Raw genomic sequence first — 20,215 nt, forward strand, 5'->3', positions numbered from 1 at the left:
GGTAAAAAGCGGTGTGGGGAACTGGTGATTTTGGCGCTGCAGTTGAAAGTAACATTTCAACACTCCCCTTTAATTTCAACTATTGGGTTATCAGTCATACCTAGAAATTTCCTCAAAAACTCAAAACTTTTTTGCCCCAATGGTTTGGTCAGAATATCTGCAACCTGCACCTGAGTTCTGCAGTGTTCTAAAACAATTTCTCCATTGTTTACCAATTCCCTGATGTAATGAAACTTTGTGTCAATGTGTTTCGTTCTCTTATGAAACACAAAATTCTTAGATAATGCAATAGCTGAGCTATTGTCACAAAAAATCACAGTTCCTTTTGCTTGCTCTTGGCATAAACTCCTTAACATCCTTCTCATCCAAATTGCTTGACACGCTGCTGCTGTAGCTGCCACATATTCTGCCTCTGCTGTAGACACCGCTACAATAGGCTGTTTTTTAGAAACCCGTGAAATGGCTACTGAATCCATGTGAAAAACATAACCCAATGTGCTTTTCCGATCATCTACACTTCCAGCCAAATCACTATCAGTGTATCCAATTAAATCTGAACATTCTAAAACAGTATATAAAATTCCAAACCTTTTAGTACCTTTAATATACCTCAGGATCCTTTTTGCTGCCTACCAATGTGCTTCTTTTTGCCTCTCCATGAATCTGGAAATCAAACTAACAGCATGCATTATATCCAGCCTAGTTACAGTCAAATACATGAGGTTGCCAACTATGCTCTTGTACAAACTAGGATCAAAATCCTTGTTGTTGTCCTCTTTGCTGAGTTTTAATCCCATCACTGTGGGAGTGATTGCTGTTTTGCTCTCCTGCATATTAAATCTTTCCAACACTTCATTAACATATTTCGCTTGTGAGATAAAAATCCCATTTCCATTTTGTTCTACTTCTATTCCTAAGAAGTATCTCAGCAAACCCATGTTAGTCATTTCAAATTCTTCTTTCATGACTATTTTGAAATTTTCAATAAGGTAATCATCATTACTTGTGAAAATAACATCATCAACATATAACACAACAATTAGTATTTTACCATCCTTTTCTTTGATGTAGAGGGTGGGTTCTCCCTCACACTTTTCAAATCCATTTTCCAGTAGATAGGAATCTATCCTACTGTACCATGCTCTTGGTGCTTGCTTCAGCCCATAAAGAGCTTTCTTCAATCTGCACACTTTGTGCTCTTGGCCTTTCTTTTCATAGCCTAGAGGTTGTTCAATGTAAACCTCTTCCATTAACACTCCATTTAGGAATGCTGACTTCATGTCCATTTGGTAAACTTTCCACTTGTTTTGTGCTACTATGAACAACACTGCTATCACGGTTTCCATTCTAGCAACTGGTGCAAAAGTTTCCTCATAGTCTCTCCCATGTTGCTGCTTATATCCTTTGACAACAAGTCTTGCCTTGTGTCTTTCTAATTTTCCTTCAGCATTACTCTTGGTCTTGTAGACCCATTTAACTCCAATGACTTCTTTTCCTTTTGGTAGTTCAACTAAATCCTATGTCTTGTTTCTTTCTATGGCATTGATCTCCTCATCCATAGCTTCTATCCATTTCCGATCCTTAATTGCTTCTTCGAAATGAACAAGGTCATCAACATGACAATATAAAGCAAACAAAGAGTTCATACCTTCATTTGCTGCCTCTTATTCATAAATGTTACTTAAATTTCTGAACTTCTTACCTCTTTCATTAGGTGTACAAGTGCTTAAAGAAGCACTTGAATTTCCTCCTTGTGGTGTGCTTGGAGAAGCACTTTCATTTCTCCTCAAGGGTGTCTCTTGCTGCCCTTGTGTTGGTGCTGCTGTTTGGGGATGTATTTCAGCCATCTTCTCATCATCTTCATCATGAGACAAAGAGTTTTTAACATTCATTGTTTTCTCTATGCTTCCATCCCAAACTTTCTCCTTAATGAACTGAACATCTCTACTCACAATAAGCTTCTTGGTGGATGGGTTATACAACCTATAAGCTTTGGATTATTCACTGTATCCAATAAAAATACATTTCTCCCCTTTTCTGTCCAACTTCATCCTTAGTTGATCTAGAATGTGTGCATAAGACACACATCCAAAAACTTTCACGTGAGTGACTCATTGCTTTGTCCCACTCCATGCGTCTTCCGGCACTCTGTTCATGACTGCTTTTGTAGAGCATCTATTCAAAATGTACGCTGCACAGTGTACAGCTTCAGCCCAATAATCATTTGGCAAATGCTTTGCCTTTAACATACTCCTCGCCATATCCATGATTGTCCTATTCTTCCTTTCGGCAACTCCATTTTGAGGTGGAGTGTACCTAGTGGTAAACTGCTTATGAATTCCATTTTCTCTACAAAAACGTAGAAATTCTTTGGAGATATACTCACCTCCTCTATCAGTTCTTAGAACTTTGATATGCAACCCACTTTGGTTTCCTACAAGTGCTTTGAAATTGCAAAATCTTTCAAACACTTCACTTTTGTTCTTCAACAAATAAACCCAGGTTTTTCTAGTAAAATCATCAATAAATGTTAGTATATAGTGGCTGCTTGCAAGTGATTGAGTTTGCATTGGTCCACATAAATCTGAGTGAACAATATCTAAGGGTGCTTTTGCCCTTATGCTTTTCCAGTTGGAAAACTTTCTCTGTGTTGTTTTCCCAAGATACAACCTTCACAAACGTTGTCTAGTTTCTCTATCAATGGTAATCCTCTTACCATTCCTTTTCTATTCAACAAGTTAAGACCTCCACAGTTGAGATGTCCAAATTTCAAGACTTGCCATAGCCAACTTTCATCTTTTGGTTCGTTTTGGAAAGCCTCTTGTGTCACTGCTGCTATTTCTTCTCCATTTTTTAAATCTGCTTTCATTCTGAGAGGGAACATCATGTTCCTTGTCATCTTCACTTCAACAATACATTGTTTGCTGGGTGTTTTATCTATGAAGGTGCATACATCATCCACAAAGAAAACATTGTACCCCTTTTGAATAAGCTTTCCAATACTTATGAGGTTACATTTTATTCCAGGAACATAATAAACATCTGCTATGGTTTTCTTTTCACCTTTCCTTGTTAAAAAATTTTGATCCAGGTGGATATTGGTGGCCACCTGCCAAGTCCACCTGGACCCCCACCATTGTCTTTCTCAGCATTTTCAGTTTCCTTAATTGTAGCACAACTTACTATTTTTATTAGTTTTTTGGGTCCTGAACTTCCGGAGCCATTTTGAGGCCCTAAACGACGTTTTTTTGGGGAATCCGGGGGCAACATGGGTCCATTTCAATGTTGCCTCGTTCCAACAATGATAGTGCTCGGATAGATCTTTCTAACGAGCTATTGTATGCGTCAAACGGAGATCATATGCCAAAGTTACGACCCCGGGAAGTTGATGTACCAATTTACCCAAAACGGGGCCCCACAGTTTGGCGTTTCATCTCCTAGGGTTAGGTTTTGGAATGTTAAGGGTTTTCCATTGTTTCTCAACAATAAATAGGCCTTCGAGCCTCATTGTAACACAGTTCAGAGGCATGTAGCCATCACATCTCTTCTCAGAGATAAGCTACCATCGCCCTAGCTGGTTTATTTCCATTTCTGGTTGTAAGCATATTTCAGTATTTTCCATTAATGAAATGAAGTATTATTTCTGCTGCATCTTTGTGTATATGGTTATCTCTGTAATTTGTTGCGTTCCTGTTTAAATCCGGATCAGTGGTATCAGAGCGGTCTGCTTTTTCTCTGTTTTTCTTTGCATGTCCCCAACAAGGTCGGGATATAAGGAGTTAGGGCTTGAACTGGTTGAACCTTTGCAAGACCAGCCTCGCAAATCCCGACGGCCTCCCATGGCGGACGAGAAGAAAGACGAGGGGGCAGGAGATCCCATCAAAATCTTGCTCGAAGAAACCCTCGAGCGACAACGGAACGCGATGATGGACAACTTTGCCCAGATCCTTCAGCGACTACCCAGAAGCGACGCATCGGCTTCCAGCAGCTACTCTGGAAACGCCACACCCTTTAAGGTACAAGTTAATTTTGAAATCCCCATATTCGAGGGTCAGATAGACGCAGATGCCGTAGATAAATGGTTAAATCTGCTAGAGGGTTATTTTTCTGTTCATGAATTTTCGAGTCGGGAAAAGATTGTTTTTGCTCTTCTCAAAGCAGCCCCCCACGTCAAGGACTGGTGGGAAACCTACTGCGAGCAGAAGGATGAAAGTACTGGCTCACTATTTTCAGCCGCACCCACCTGGGATTCGTTCCGGGATGCCATCAAGGAGCAGTACTACCCTGTCAGAAGCTATGAGGATGAATACATAAAGTGGACCACGCTGTGGCAGGGAAGGGACCAGGACGTGCCGGAGTTCACCAATCTTTTCCATACCCTTCGCACAAAGTTGGGTATCAAGGATTCGGAGCAACATTTGATACTCAAATACCGTGGCTGCCTGCACAAGTACATCCAGGAAGAAATACAAGTCCTAAACATCCCCTCGCTCGGCGCAGCATACCGATATGCCGTCAAGGTCGAACATAAGTTTAAACAAAAGAAGCGAGACTTTGGATCTGCGAATCCAAAGCAGGGGAAAGGTGCCCCTAAACCACAGAACAAAGGACAAAGCCAAGGCGGGACAGCACAAGACAACCAGCCGAAGCTGCAAGCAAAGAACAGCGCCGCGAAGTCGAGAAAGGACACTGGAAAATGGTGCGAGTTCCATAAGAGCTCCACTCACAACACAAGTGAGTGTCGGGCCAAGCAGTCACTGGTGGCTGAGCTAAAGGTTTCAGAATCAGATGCATGTTCTGACTCTAAGTCAGAACCCGATAAGGGGTATGAAAAAGGGAAGCAGATCATTGATGCGGATCCCAGCGCCACTGTTGCTACCGCAAAGATCCAGAAAAATAAACCCGAAGATCCAGAGGAGGAGGAGCGTCTCTTCCACTCCCAGATGTGGGTAAAGGGCTCCCCGATACAATTCATTGTTGATAGCGGGAGTCAAAAGAACCTCATTTCGGCAGAGGTCGTGAAGCGGTTGGGCTTACCGACCACAGCACATCCACAACCATACACCATTGGGTGGCTTCACCAAGGACGAGATCTTCGCGTGAGCCAGCAGTGTCGCCTTCCATACAACATCAAGCCCTTCACGGATGAGGTATTTTGTGACATTTCTCCCCTTGAAGTTTGTGATGTATTACTAGGACAACCATACTTGTGGAAGCGACATGCTGTGTATGAATCAAGGCCCCGTGCTGTTATTATTACATTGGGAAATAAGTTGTTCAGGATACCAGAGGTAGCACCACCTGCCGCCATCTCTTTGATTACTGCAAAACAATGCAGTAAGATCATTTCCAAAACCAGGAAATTTGTTTTCCTGATGATACGCCCTCAAGGAAAGAAGAAGACAGTGGCCGCGGCCTCCAGGCGGGGTCCCTCTGCACGACAACTACAGATGGACAAGATTGTGGAGGAGTACGAGGACATCTTCACCTCCCCGGCAGGGGTTCCTCTGCACTGTCAAGTCAAGCACTCCATCGATCTAACCCCAGGTGCGCCGCTACCCAATGGACCAATTTTCGGCGCTCCGTTCTGGAGAACAATGAAATCAAGAGGCAGATTCAGGAGCTCCTGCAAAAAGGTCACATCCGTCCGAGTTCATCGCCCTGTGGGAGCCCGATCGTGTTGGTACAGAAGAAGGATGGGACGTGGAGACTCTGTATTGACTATCGGGCGCTGAACAAGATCACTGTCCGTAATAGGTACCCGATCCCGCGGATTTATGACCTCCTAGACCAACTAAAGGGGGCGAAATATTTCAGCAAGATCGATCTGAAGTCAGGATATCACCAGGTACCAATCGAACCCTCTGATGTGTGGAAGACTGCCTTCAAATCCAAGGAGGGCCTCTTCGAATGGTTGGTCATGCCTTTCGGATTGACGAATGCTCCTGCAACCTTTATGAGGCTAATGGATGACATCTTGTGGCCATTCACCAACTCCTTTGTAGTAGTATACTTGGATGACATTCTGATCTTCAGCCAGAGTTGGGAAGAGCACCTCCACCACATCCGATAGGTTCTCCAAACACTGCGGCAACACAAGCTATGTGCCAATTTGGAGAAATGCACTTTTGGCATGACCCAGGTACAGTATCTGGGATACATCATTGATGAACAGGGGGTGCATGTCGATCCAGCCAAGGTCCAAGTCATTCGGGATTGGCCCTCTCCAACCACTCTAACAGAGCTCCGCAGCTTTCTAGGTCTTGCCAACTTCTACCGCAGGTTTGTGTTGGGGTTTTCTCATATTTCTTGGCCCTTGAGTCAAGTCACCAAGGGAGGGGCGAAAGCAAAATTCTTTTGGTCTGAATCTCAACAGAAGGCATTCGTGGAGTTGAAGGATCGTCTCTGCACGGCACCAGTGCTCGCGTTACCAGATTTACAACAACCATTTGAGGTCGAGACAGATGCCTCTGACTATGCTATTGGGGCAGTCCTTACTCAACATGGACATCCAGTGGCATATCACAGTGAAACACTTTCAGACACAGTCCGGAAGTACCCCACTTATGATAAAGAGATGTATTCCATTGTACAGGCCTGCCGACAATGGAAGCATTACATCTTGGGGAAGGAAACGGTCATCCACACAGACCACCGACCCCTACAGTTCATACAGACCCAAGGGAAATTGCAGAATGATCGCCATCAGAAGTGGTCTACATACCTGCAACAGTTCCACTTGAATATCAAGTATAAGAAGGGCAGCACCAATAATGTTGCAGATTGCCTCAGTCGACCACCGATCATGGCGTTAACCACCGTGCTCAACTCTTGTGGGCACGAGACTTCTGATTGGCCACTTCTCTACAAAAGCGACCCAGAATTCGGCCACACATACCAGACACTCTTGGAGGGTCGGCATGTTGCAGATTTTCACCTCCAGGATGCCCTATTATGCCACCTCGGTCACCTTTGTGTTCCTTCAAGTGAGCGTGCCAAGATGATTTGGGAAGAACACTACAGTCGGGCTGCTGGGCATTTCGGGGTCGAGAAAACAGTGGCAGTACTGCAAAATTATTTCTATTGGCCGAATCTTCGACAGGATGTTGGGAAGTACATCCGATCATGTACTGCCTGTGCCATTGCCAAACCGACCATTAAGACGGCCTCTATACCCAGTTGCCTACCCCTAGTCGACCTTAGGAATCCATCTCCATGGATTACATGTCAGGCCTTCCTTCCACTAAGCATGGAAATGACTGTGTTTTTGTGGTCGTCGACAGGTTCTCGAAGATGGCCATTATGGTGGCCTGCAAGAAGAATATCACAGCGGAAGCCACTGCTAAACTCTTCTTTGAACGAGTGTGGGTGCACTTTGGGATCCCACAGTCTATCATCTCAGATCGGGACAGTCGGTTTCTCAGCACATTTTGGTCCAGTCTCTGGTCAATGCTGGACACCAAACTCATGAAGTCCACAGCCTTCCATCCTCAAACTGATGGCCAGACAGAGGTTGTCAATAGGATGATTGTGCACATTCTGCGCATGTATAACTCAAAGCGTCCACGCACATGGGACGAGAGCCTCCCCTATGTTCAGCACAGCTACAACCGAGCTCTTCACAGCTCCACTGGCCATAGCCCTTTTCAGGTGGGTTTGGGATTCCAGCCACTATGCCCCATTGATGTGGCCATGCCACTTGCAGCTACTCACATGAATTCAGCACATGTCCAGTCCGAAACAGATAAGGCCACCAGCTTCATTGAGCGCATCCAACATATTCGCCAGCAGGTCCATGACATTCTTGAGAAATCAAATGCCAAGTACAAGCAGCGACATGATCAACATCGGGTGCCACACAAGTTTCAGGTGGGCGACAAAGTCTGGTTGCATTTGCAAAAGGAACGCCTTACTGGAGCCTATCGGAAATTGAGACCACTCCGATATGGTCCTTACACCATTACTAAGGCTATGGGAGACAATGCATTTGAGCTCAGCATTCCCCCATTCCTTGGCCTGCACCCAGTGTTCAATGTGGACCGCCTTCGGCCATACTTTCCACCATTGCTAGACACATCCGACATTGCAGAACAGCTCAAACCCACAGAATTAAATCCAGATTGCATGGAACAAGCTGCAACTGATCGGATCATGGACACACAGATCAAGAACACTCGCCAACAGAATATCCAACTGTATCGAGTTGTCAAAGAAGGCCAACTCCTTCAGCAGGGCAAGTGGCTCACCAGGGAACAAGTTCAGCAAAAGTTTCCTCATCTTATGGAGGAGCTCAACGCAATGGGGGCCATTGCTTCCTAAGGTGAGAGGAATGATCCAGGTGGATATTGGTGGCCACCTGCCAAGTCCACCTGGACCCCCACCATTGTCTTTCTCAGCATTTTCAGTTTCCTTAATTGTAGCACAACTTACTATTTTTAGCAGTTTTTCGGGTCCTGAACTTCCGGAGCCGTTTTGAGGCCCTAAACGACGTTTTTTGGGGAATCCAGGGGCAACATGCGTCCATGGAAACAATGATAGTGCTCGGATAGATCTTTCTAACGAGCTATTGTATGCGTCAAACGGAGATCATATGCCAAAGTTACGACCCCGGGAAGTTGATGTACCAATTTACCCCAAACGGGGCCCCACAGTTTGGCATTTCATCTCCTAGGGTTAGGTTTTGGAATGTTAAGGGTTTTCCATTGTTTCTCAACAATAAATAGGCCTTCGAGCCTCATTGTAACACAATTCAGAGGCATGTAGCCATCACATCTCTTCTCAGAGATAAGCTACCATCGCCCTAGCTGGTTTATTTCCATTTCTGGTTGTAAGCATATTTCAGTATTTTCCATTAATGAAATGAAGTATTATTTCCGCTGCACCTTTGTGTATATGGTTATCTCTATAAGTTGTTGCGTTCCTGTTTAAATCCGGATCACATTTGCTTCTCCTTTTCCCATAACAGAAACTTTACTATCAGTCCCTAGTGTGACTTGTGACTTCACACTTTAATCTAACATAGAAAACAAAGCTATGTTTCCTGTCCTATGGTTACTGCAACTGGAGTCTAGGAACCATACATCTTCACTCTTTGCTTCAGTCATATTATAGGCTAAAAATAAATTATATTGGCTGATATTTTCTCTAGTGAAATTTGCACTAATTCTATTACTCATATCATGCTGCTTCTCCTTACATTCATTTGCATAATGCCCATATTTTTTACAATAGTGACATTGGACATTGGATTTATCATACCTTTGTCCTTGAGCATGATGTTGTTCACTTCTTTGGTTGCTGCCTTGGCCTTGGTTCTGATTTGGATTGCTGCCTCTTCCTTGAGCATTTGCTGGACTGTTTCTTCCACCTCTGTTTTGGCTTCTGCCTCTTCCTCTCTTGTTTCCTCTGCCTTGACTTCTTCCTCTTCCATAGAACATTTGGGTCTTAAAGGCATGCTCTAGAGATGAGTTTTCATTTCTACTCAATCTCTGCTCATGTGTCATCAGTGATGCATGTAGTTCATCAACTGAAAAGTTTGTGAGATTCTTTGTCTCTTCTATGGTGGTGACAATCACATCGAACCTTGAGGGTAGGATCCTCAATAGTTTCTCCACAATCCTCCTTTCTTCAAGAATCTCTCCATGAGACCTTATCTGTGTGACCAGACCAATCACATGTGTGAAGAATGAATCAATATTATCTGACTCCTTCATGCAGAGAGTCTCAAAATCTCTCATCAACAACTGTAGTTTTGTTGTCTTCACTTTCTCCATGCCTTGATAGGCTATCTTGAGAATTTGCCATGCTTCTTTGGATCTCTTGGCTGCTGCTATCCTTGGAAACACACTCTCATGCACTGCTTGATACAAAAAGTAGAGGGCTTTAGAATCCTTCTTCTTATTGCTCTTCAACAGATCTTTCTCTGCCCGAGTTAAATTATTAAACTCCTCTTCATCTGTTGGTTCTTCAAAACCATCCTCAACAAATTCCCATAAGTCTTGGGAAGCAAGCAAAGCTCTCATAGTTATTGTCCAATAGTCATAGTTTTTCCCATTAAATTGTGGGAGTTGAGTATTACAGATACCCATGCTAGTGCTGGCTCCAGCCATTCTTGCACTCTTAACTATGCTTCAAAATACTTGACTGTGTATTTAAAATAACTGACTGTCCTCAACAGTAGCACAAAAACTAACTTCAGAAATACCTTGGATTCTTTCTTGATTGAGTCTTCACTCTGCTGGAGAAGCTGCTGCAACAAGAAATCCTTCCTTCAGCTTCTTTGACACATTCAAAGAGCCTGGACAAGCTCTGATACCATGTTGGGAATTTCTAATAATTCCAGAACAAAAGCGAACAGAGAATAATGCTTTGTTTCTTAACACAGAGAAAACTAAAAATGTTTTTGGGATGATAGAGTTTTACACACACAAAAAAAAAGAAAAGGAAATTTGTATTCATTAACAACACTGACTGTTACAAGATTCTTCCTCCAACAGAGGGATTACACCAAGACTGCTTCAGAGGCAGTTCAAAAAAAACTTCACTCTGTCTCTCACTATAAAAATTAACACTGCTGTGTGTAATTTTTTCACTTCTTACTTTTGCATTGTTGTGCATTACCTTGCATCTTCAACAACAACAAAAAACATGACATTACATTTTACTTGTACCGTAAAAAAAAAACTACTCTCGTGAATTAAAAACAATAAAATTAAAAACTTCACCTGCTGATAGACGTATATATATATATATATATATATATATATATATATATATATAATCAGGGTGGATGTGAGGTTGTAGATATTTTATTTATTTTTCAATATATGGAACATTTCATATCAATAGAACATGTTTTATCTTATCAACGGTTGTGATTTAATTGAACCACTTCATTTTTTGCATTACAAAAGGGTTTAAAAATATTTTAAATAATATATATGAAATGATAGTCTTGTTGAAATGTTACTATCAACTGCAGCGTCAAAACCGCCAGTTCCCCGCACTGCTTTTTACCTAATGGTGGTAATTCTCCGGGGGGCAGCGAGCACACTCATCAGCTGACACGTACCCTGAGCGGTTTGCCAATACAACTTTTCCCCAGCACGTAAAGTTCGGTAAAAAAGGGCCATGCGATTTTGCCGACAACCGTCCGATTGGGTACACTCCTCTGGGCTACCCGTACTAGTAAATAAATACGGATTCACATGGAGCTATTTATTACTTGATGTGAATTGGCATTTTCATTGATGGCCAGCTTTATCAATGAAGTAATTAATATAAATTTACTACAATTGTTGAATGTAGGTGAAGTTTTTAATGTTCCCTGTAGCTCCAAATGTAGCTCCAATACAAATGTAGCTCCAAATCGCACTCAATGGTGTGAGATTTGGAAACCAAGCTTAAGTGAATCAGAAAATCCTCAAATTTCGAAATTTTGAGGCACAATGTTAAAGACTTTCTGATCGTATGCAATATCATAAAATATGAATATTTGACTATTTTTGACACTAACACAACACAATTTAGATCCCAGCGAACAAACATATTTAAGCGACATTAAATTTAATTCGATAAAATTAACTTAGAGATGAGTGTGACTAACAAATAATGCCTTTATTATGGGATAAAGGTGAGTGTGGTTGAAACCAGATCTTTATTATATCGTTGTGGGTTAAGTTTTTAATAAGTTTGTTTTATAACTTCTATATTTTATAGAAAATATTAAATATATGTAAGTTTATATTGATTTATAGTTTTATTTGATTTATTAAATATTAAATTATTTTTGTTTATAAATAAAATAAAAGTATAATAAATTAGTCATTAATTTTGATGTTTGAAATTGATTTGCAAATAGTCTATTCTATAATACTTATCAACAATTAACTGGATAATTTAGAAATAAATTCTTTAAATCAAAATAATTTTTATTATTTCAAGAAATATGAACTAATTATGTTATAAATTAATTAACTAACTTAATTATTAGAGTATATATATTTTTATATTTTAAAATTAATTGCATTGGTTTTTAATAATAATAATAAATTAATTATATTATTATTTTAATTCATTAAAATATAATAACTTATATATATATATATATATATATAATATTGGTTCATAAAATGTTTTATTTGAAATAAATATAATATATGAGTTTATCCCAATTCAATTAACAATTGCTATGTTATAGTATGAAGTATTATGTAAACCAAGTTATTTCATTAAGAAATAAATTGGCACATACAATAAAACAAAACAGAAATTGCCCAAAAACACTTCACACATGTATCCAAATAATATGTATATAAAAAAAAAAACAATCGACACAACTCTGTGGATCCAACAGTAGTATTTCTTTCCCCCTAATCAGGTTGTGAGGGGCAATGGAGAGCAGAGGGAAGAAAGGCCCGACAAATGGCACGATGGGCAGAGGGAAGCGAGGCTAGATAGATGGCATGAGAGCTGGCAAGTGGATGCGGAGAACTAGACAACTTAAGACGGCATGAGCAACCGAAAATGGAAAGGCAATTATGAAGGACATTAATTGGAAGGTAAGTGGCTACTCATCCTGAGACCCACACGTGAAGGGAAGGGAGGTGGCCAATGGAGCAAAGAAAGTGGTGGGTTTCTTGGGAGTGAAGTCAGGTAGGTGGAACAGAAAATTAAAGGAAAAGGTGGCAAGGTTGAGGGGCATTTGCATGCAGGTAGTGAAGGGAGAACATGCAGTCGGAGTTGGCAAGCGCCGAGAGTTGGGGGACATCGACCAACATTCAACCTTCACCTGTAAAACATGGTATGTGCTTCCAGCCCTCTCCTGCATCGGTGAGGAAATTATGAATTGGAATTTGAGGCGAATTTTGATTGAAAGAGGAACAATAATGAGTCATACTGAAGATTGTTGGTTAATTATTATGGCTTCCCCAGTCGAATATAGAAATGAAGTTGTCTGGTTCCCTTGGTTTATTGGCCTATCAACCTGGGGTGGGATAGACCTGATAGCTATCCAGGGAGGGGAACAAGGGATATATGAACCTCGTATTAGGGTAGCTAGGTCATGGGGCAGAAGGAGATTTCCTAACCAAATTGATTCCAGCAATAGCGTCATTCTGAGCTAGTTTTACTACATTTGTAGGAAGAACTTCTTATGGAAGTTAAGGAAGGGTATCTGGATTGGGGGGGAAGGAAATAAAAATAACTGTGAAAGGCCTGGAGTGAAACTCGACCCTGTGCAACCTCTGGCCTGTTGATCTTGATTCACCCCCCTAGTATAGTGTCGAAGCAAGACCTGGAACAGGTTGGTAGAAGAGGGATCAGTAACTGGCCCCACGACCATGGAGGGGAGAAAGTCCAAACCTGGCTTTGGCCAAGGTAGGATTCTTGCGGCTTGGTGACAGAATTGTCGACTGGTGGGAAAGGTTAAAGCAATTTCTTGCTCTCTAGGGTGGAGAAAACCATGAGAGAAAGACTTTTGGGAGTCTCCTTGGCAGGGATGGTAGCAGAGGATGTTGGAGGCTTGGGATGGTCTTGAGGGATTTGGGCAAGGGGCAATTTCATTGGTCAAGGGCAGCAACCTGGAAGATGGAGTTTCCTCTATCTTGCAAACCTTTGAGGGAAGACAGGGGCATCTGGGAGTCACCTGGGGAAAGAGTAGCAAAGAAGGCACAAAGTGGATGAGAGAGATTGCACTGGAGCAGTTTTAACCTGAAATGGGGAAGAATGTTAGGAATTTGGGAAGGAATAAGGCCAATTCTTAGGCCATGAATCAAAGCAAGAGTATAAGGAATTATGACAAAACCAACCTGCCAAAACCCAGATCATAAATTACTATGTGTTCACTATGAATAATTTCATTTTGGTTTATAATGTCTTAATTTTGGTTTCCATGATAGGTAGAATTAACGCTAGTGTTCAGAAGACTCTCACGACATGACACTTGAACCACACCACTTCTTACCAGGCCCCAGCCCAGGCATGTCGTTCAGACAGAAAAGAAAGGAGCAGCGAGAAGACATAGATGGTAAAGGAAGGAAAATAGGAAAGGAAAGTATGCAGAACCTCATCAATGCCTATTATGTAGGAACCCCAGCCGAGGTGAAAGCAGTTATTTCTGAATGGGAAAGAGAGCTAAATGCTAACATCGAGAATGAAGAGATTCAGGCAGAAGAATGGGAGACAATAGTCAAGGATCCAGGCAATACCCGAGGCCGCCAAACATTGTTTCAGCAAACCATCCAACAGTATTGGGTTATGAAAAACATCCTGGCTAAAGAAATGACCACCTACAAGGAAAGAGAAGAACCGGAAGAGGACAGACCAACATAACCAAGTCTAAAGGATCTTCAGAAGGAGATACAGTCTGTCCAAATGCAACTGTATCATAACAATCTTTGCTTAAATAGAGTCGAACAACACCTCCAGACTATGATGCAAAGCGAAGTACCGAGGTCGAGTGCGAAAGCCCCGACCCCAGTTGATTCTTCAGATGAATGAAGTAGTCCAGTTAGTTAAATTTTGTTTTGATGACGGTTAACATTTACTTTTCCAATCTGAAGCTTATAGAAGATAAGGTAGCCAGTGTGGCATGGATGATTAGAATTACTTAGTTTAAATTTTGGACAACATTTGATGTAGACAGGTGGCCAACAGACCTTGTTTCCTACGGGCAGGTTGAGGCCACCAGCAGTATTTTGAAACCAAAGGCAATATGTTTATGAAATATTAATAAAAAAGGAGATCTACCAAGCTTACACAAAAAAGACAGTAGTATTTCTTTCTTCAAAAACTGTTTGTCTAAAAAAATACGATACATGATACATACATGATGGTTCCAAAAAGGTGTGAAACTGACAATAATAAGTTCTAAAAGGAAAAAGTACGTATTTGAGAAAAAGAACAAAAACCATTCTAAAACTCAGCTAGTGAATAGGAAAACTGTCTTTTTCACCCTGATTTATAAAATGCTATTTTTCAAAGGAAATAATTCCAGAATTTGAGGTGAAAGCTCTATTGATAAAGCGTTTGCCATTGAATCCCCTGCTGGTAGTGAATGGAACTTTTCCTTTATTACCAGTAAGATTGAATAGTTGTAGAGAACACTTGCCATTGTATAATGCGTAGTAAGAATCAATACTTGTTGTCACGATCTCTTTATCTAAAAGCATAATTAAAAAAAAAAAATTAAGGGTAAAGGCCTTTTCATTAACATTTCCACCCTAACAAACGGGTTTGACTAACATTACAGGACCCGCCTACCTGTACCCATATCATTTAAATGTTAACTTTAATATTAGGCCGGTTCTGCATTCACGTATGTTGTTCGATATGTTTCAACCCGAACCTTAGGTGTTAACATACCGTGTACATGGCTCACTGACGTGTCAACATTATTAGCAGTGGTTAATGCTTGGAGTCATATTTGGCTCGTTCAACATGTTAGGTTACAGGTGGAGTTTGCATCAGTTCCCAACTCACCCCTTCCGTGGCCAGATGGCTCCACTCCACGTGAAGGCATGTGGCTTGCAGAGAGTTGGCCCACACGGAAACTCGCGCCAGGGCCTCCCGCCTAAACCCACGGTGGAGATCTACGCACCTTCATCGAACGGTTCTGATGTGTTTAGGGTTTGGCAATGGATATATATCTACCGGTTTCATCGGGCAGAGCTTATTTGCATCTCACCACTACAGTCAAGCTCTTCCACCCTTCGACGGATTACTCTGCAACAGCTCCGGTTTCTGGTTCTGGTATCGGTTCTCATACTACCCACCTGGTAACCCCTTGCCGTCAGCTCTGTAGTTATGCTTTCACTGTGCTCAAACCCTCTGCATACTCTCACTGAGTCCGATTATTTACCATGCAGGTTATGCTTACCTCGGTTTGTCAGCGTGCAGAAGGATTCGGGGTTAGCGAAGTTACAGGTATGTTCTCCCACTTACTTATTCCTTTTCACAATTGGTTTATGGTGATTCTGTGTGTTGGCCGTAGCTGAGACTTGGCTCGTTTTTCCTGGTTAATGTCTCAGGTCGGGTTCCATGTTCCAAAGCCCTGAGTACTTAACAGACGGCCTCTACATGCCGGTCTGTTCGGTGGACCCTTAGGGTTATGGCTTGCACGCCCCTACCTTTATTTCGGTGTATGGTATTAGCTAGGGTCTCAGGGTTTAATGTCATGGAATGTATACTTGAGGCTCTTCCGAGCTGTTACTGTTATGTAGCTTTGTTACTTTTGTAATAACAGATACCTGAACTGTATTACTTTGTAATAGCGGATTTATGAAGCTATGTTGCTTGTACTGGTAGTGTTTGGTGCGGTTTACCGCTGTATCCTTCGTCTAGACTTATCATGGCTACAGTAATGTTTTGCACAGTTGTCTTAATGAATATTTGGTTTCAATTCACAGAACTATCCCTAATCACTAAGGTTTTGCCATTCTTGCATTGTCGGCTTATACGGAGTCTTATATTCAATGTTGCTGTTGGTTACTTATCTGTTGCTCAAGGAAATCGTAGCTTTAAGGGTTTACTGCAATATGCGTTTATGTTTCCGATATTGAAGTTTTCCTCATACCTTGAGTTCTCGTAAGTCTGTTCTATATATATATATATATATATATATATTTATATGGTTAAGCGGTTCGAGGCTGGTTCTGCATCCGTTACATGGGTGCAGAGACTGCCTCTGCGCTTACAGAAATTTACAGTGACCCTAACCGCCGGTTTATCACATGATAACCCTCAGTTGTATTTCTTTTTGCTGCACTTAGCTTGACATTATATTCTGGCTTCCTGTACATCAGATTAGTTATTTATTTGTTTCTGCTCCAGAGTATTGTCAACCTGTCACTGGGTCTGACATTCCCGTTGGGTGGGCACCCTGTTAATACCGTGCATTACTTCTTCTACAGCACTACTTCATGATAATGTTATCTCTATGCAGTTCTTTTACAGCACTGTTCATAACAATGTTATTTTATATACAGTGTGAGTTTATATGATATTACTGACTCAATTAGCATTTGTTCATGCATGTCATCGTTGTATACAGCTAGTGATCACACCATCTTGTTTAATCTTACAGGCGTACATAATGTCTTAATAATTTACTATTTGACTCAGTTCTGAGCGTAAATATCTATACTTCCTATAAGTATTAATACAGTTACAGTGGTGACCACACTTTATTCATTAACGATGTCTTAGGACTGTATGCATTATCTGATTACCATAACATAATAACTACAGGACATAATACAAGTTCAGCTCTGCGTCCTATCTGTTCCTTTCAATACCTGCTCTTTAGTCAATAATGGATCAGAGAATGCGTACCTGGTTATTCCCGCTACCGAAGTCCTTACTTTCAGAAGTCACCTGTAGTATTTTTGCTCTTAACCTCCCAACCTTGAGATCCACTTCGTTGGATTCTCCCCCCGAGCCGTCTTGCAGGCCTACAGCCTTCGACAAGACTCTTGCACCTCTGTGCTAGGTTATCTGGTCCTTACCAGACTTAACCTTTTCTTTTTCTATCCAGGTTATCTGGTCATTACCAGACTTAACCTCTTTTCTTTCTCTGCTCTCTCCTGGAATTCCTCTCTCTGCTTGTTCCTCAACAACCCAGAGACTTTTCCTTCCCAGGACTTTTTCCTTGGGTGAGAAGCAGTTGCATCAGTTTTAAAACTGATTCACTAAAAATAGAAATCCTCCTTCAGGAGGCTGCCAGCATTTTCAATAACATACACATGTAACATAATTCAATAATCAACTTTTCATTAATAATGTCATTCAAACAATGAGTAACCACTTCACAGTTTTTACCACAGTAATTATCCAGATTTACAAGTTACCAGGGTCATTACATCTTCCCCCCCTGAGATTGGACATCGTCCCGATGTCTTCTCTCATTAAATAAATGTGGGTAAGTTTTTCTAATGAGTTCCTCGTCTTCCCATGTAGCCTCCTCAGGCCCATAGTGCTGCCACAGCACTCTAACTTGGGTAATAACCCGTTTCCGCAGCCGCACTTCTCTCCGGTCGAGAATGCTCTGTGGTTCGACCAGGACCTCGCCTTCCGGTTCGACCTGCAAACCACCAATACCTTTAATCAGTTTCTTACAAAATAAGGCTGCTTAATCAAACAACCGGATTAATTCTTACCCGCACATCTTGCCATCTAATGACATGTTTAGAATCATATACATATTTCTTTAGGACAGACACGTGGAACACATTATGAATCCTAATGTGACTTGGCATGGCAAGTTGGTAGGCCACTGGCGCCACTCTAGCCAAGATCTGGAAAGGTCCAAAGTATCGAGGAGCCAGCTTGGCGCACCCACTCCACTGCAGGGCGCTCCTTCTGGTTTGTATCCTCACAAACACATGGTCGCCAACTTTGTATTCCGTGAATCTTCTTTTCCTGTCCGCAAAGCTTTTCTGTCTATCTTGTGCAACTTTTAAGTTTGCACGCACCTTTCTTACCATGTCTTCCATGTCTTTAAGCATTTCCGGACCCAAATTCAGCTTGTCTTCCGGTCCACCCCAACTTGAGGGGGTGCGACACTTTCGTCCATACAGGACCTCAAAGGGACTTAGCTGAGTCGAAGTGTGATATCCGTTATTATACGCAAATTCGACCAGATGTAAATATTCTTCCCATTGACCTGGTTTCAGCATTACATATGCTCTCAACATATCTTCCAGCACCTGATTCACTCGCTCGGTTTGACCATCGGTCTGCGGGTGATAAGCTGTGCTGAAGTTCAGCTGAGTACCCAACTCGGCAAACAATGTCCTCCAAAAGGTAGAGGTGAATTTCACGTCGCGATCTGATATAATTACCTTTGGTAACCCATGCAATCGAAACACATTTTGCATGAAGAGATGAGCAATCTGCACCGCCTTGTAGGTGGACTGCACAGGAATAAAGTGCGCTGCTTTACTTAACTTATCAACCACTACCATGATAGAGTCGTTGCCTTTCTTTGTTCGGGGCAACCCTGTTATGAAATCCATGGAAATGGTTTCCCATTTCCACTCCGGAATGGGCAAAGGCTGTAGCAGTCCAGCGGGATGCTGATGTTCTGCCTTTATCTGCTGGCATTCCAAACATCGTGCCAAGTACTCAACCACTTGTTTCTTCATTCCTGGCCAATAGTATTCCTTCTTAAGTGCAGTGATCATCTTTTGGTACCCCGGATGACCAGTGTAATGGCTGATATGAAACTCATCCAGAACCAGCCTTCTAAGGTCTTTTACATCAGGTACATACATTTTCTTATTAAAACACAGCATTCCAGCACTATTTAGTGTATATCCTTGCTGTAATTTTTCCTTATCAGATTGTTGTACTTGCTGTTTTAAATGCTGGTATTCAGAGTCAAGACTAGCTGCTGTTCTTATTTGCTCAATTAGTGAACTCTGCCATTTGCTGACTGAAAGTTCATATACACAGTGAACCTTCCGACTTAATGCATCAGCCACTCTGTTTTCCTTGCCTTTTAAATGTTTTATTTCGAAATCAAACCCACTTAGGAAATCTGCCCATCGGCCTTGCCTTGCATTCAGGGTAGGTTGGCTGAAATAATGTGTCAAGCTGTGGTGATCTGTTAACAGCAGAAATTTCCTCCCTAGGAGGTAATGCCGCCACATTTTCAGCGCATGAATAACGGCTGTTAATTCCAGATCATAAGCAGAATATTTCTGTTCATGCTCCTTTAGCTTCCTTGACTCATACGCTATTACCTTTCCCTCCTGCGTTAAGACCCCTCCCACACCCTCCTTGCTTGCATCGGTGCATACCACATAATCCTTGTTAGGATCAGCTATACTCAAAATGGGTGCCGTGGTGAGTAAGTGCTTCAGGCGGTCAAAGCTCTGCTGGCATTCCGGTGTCCACCTAAACACTTTCCCCTTTTTCTGCAATGAGGTGATAGGATAGGCTATCCTAGAGAAACCTTCCACAAACCTCCGGTAGTAACCAGCTAATCCCATGAAGGATCTGATATCAGCAACATCTTTGGGTATGGGCCATTCCATAATGGTTTTTATCTTTTCTGGATCTACAGCAATTCCTTCTTTAGTAATTACGTGTCCCAAATACTGAATTTCCTCCTTGAAGAAATCGCATTTGCTGAATTTAGCGTATAGCTGATGTTCTCGAAGAGTCTGCAACACCAGCCTAAGATGCTCTTCATGCTCTTGCTGGGAGCGAGAGT

The 20,215-nt window shown here is 41.8% G+C and overlaps 1 long non-coding RNA gene across 1 annotated transcript; it reads left to right on the forward strand.

The window, feature by feature from the left end:
- The first annotated feature begins 15,635 nt into the window (after positions 1–15,635).
- LOC149146481 (uncharacterized) lies at positions 15,636–16,298 on the forward strand. Its single transcript, XR_016265163.1, has 3 exons — positions 15,636–15,776; positions 15,867–15,924; positions 16,029–16,298. It is a non-coding gene; the product is annotated as an uncharacterized LOC149146481 (long non-coding RNA).
- Positions 16,299–20,215: the final 3,917 nt, after the last annotated feature.

Source organism: Pinus tabuliformis, chromosome X, assembly GCF_031772625.1.
Source record: "Pinus tabuliformis cultivar Carrire ecotype Pingquan chromosome X, CPIR1, whole genome shotgun sequence".
Classification (NCBI taxonomy): domain Eukaryota; kingdom Viridiplantae; phylum Streptophyta; class Pinopsida; order Pinales; family Pinaceae; genus Pinus; species Pinus tabuliformis.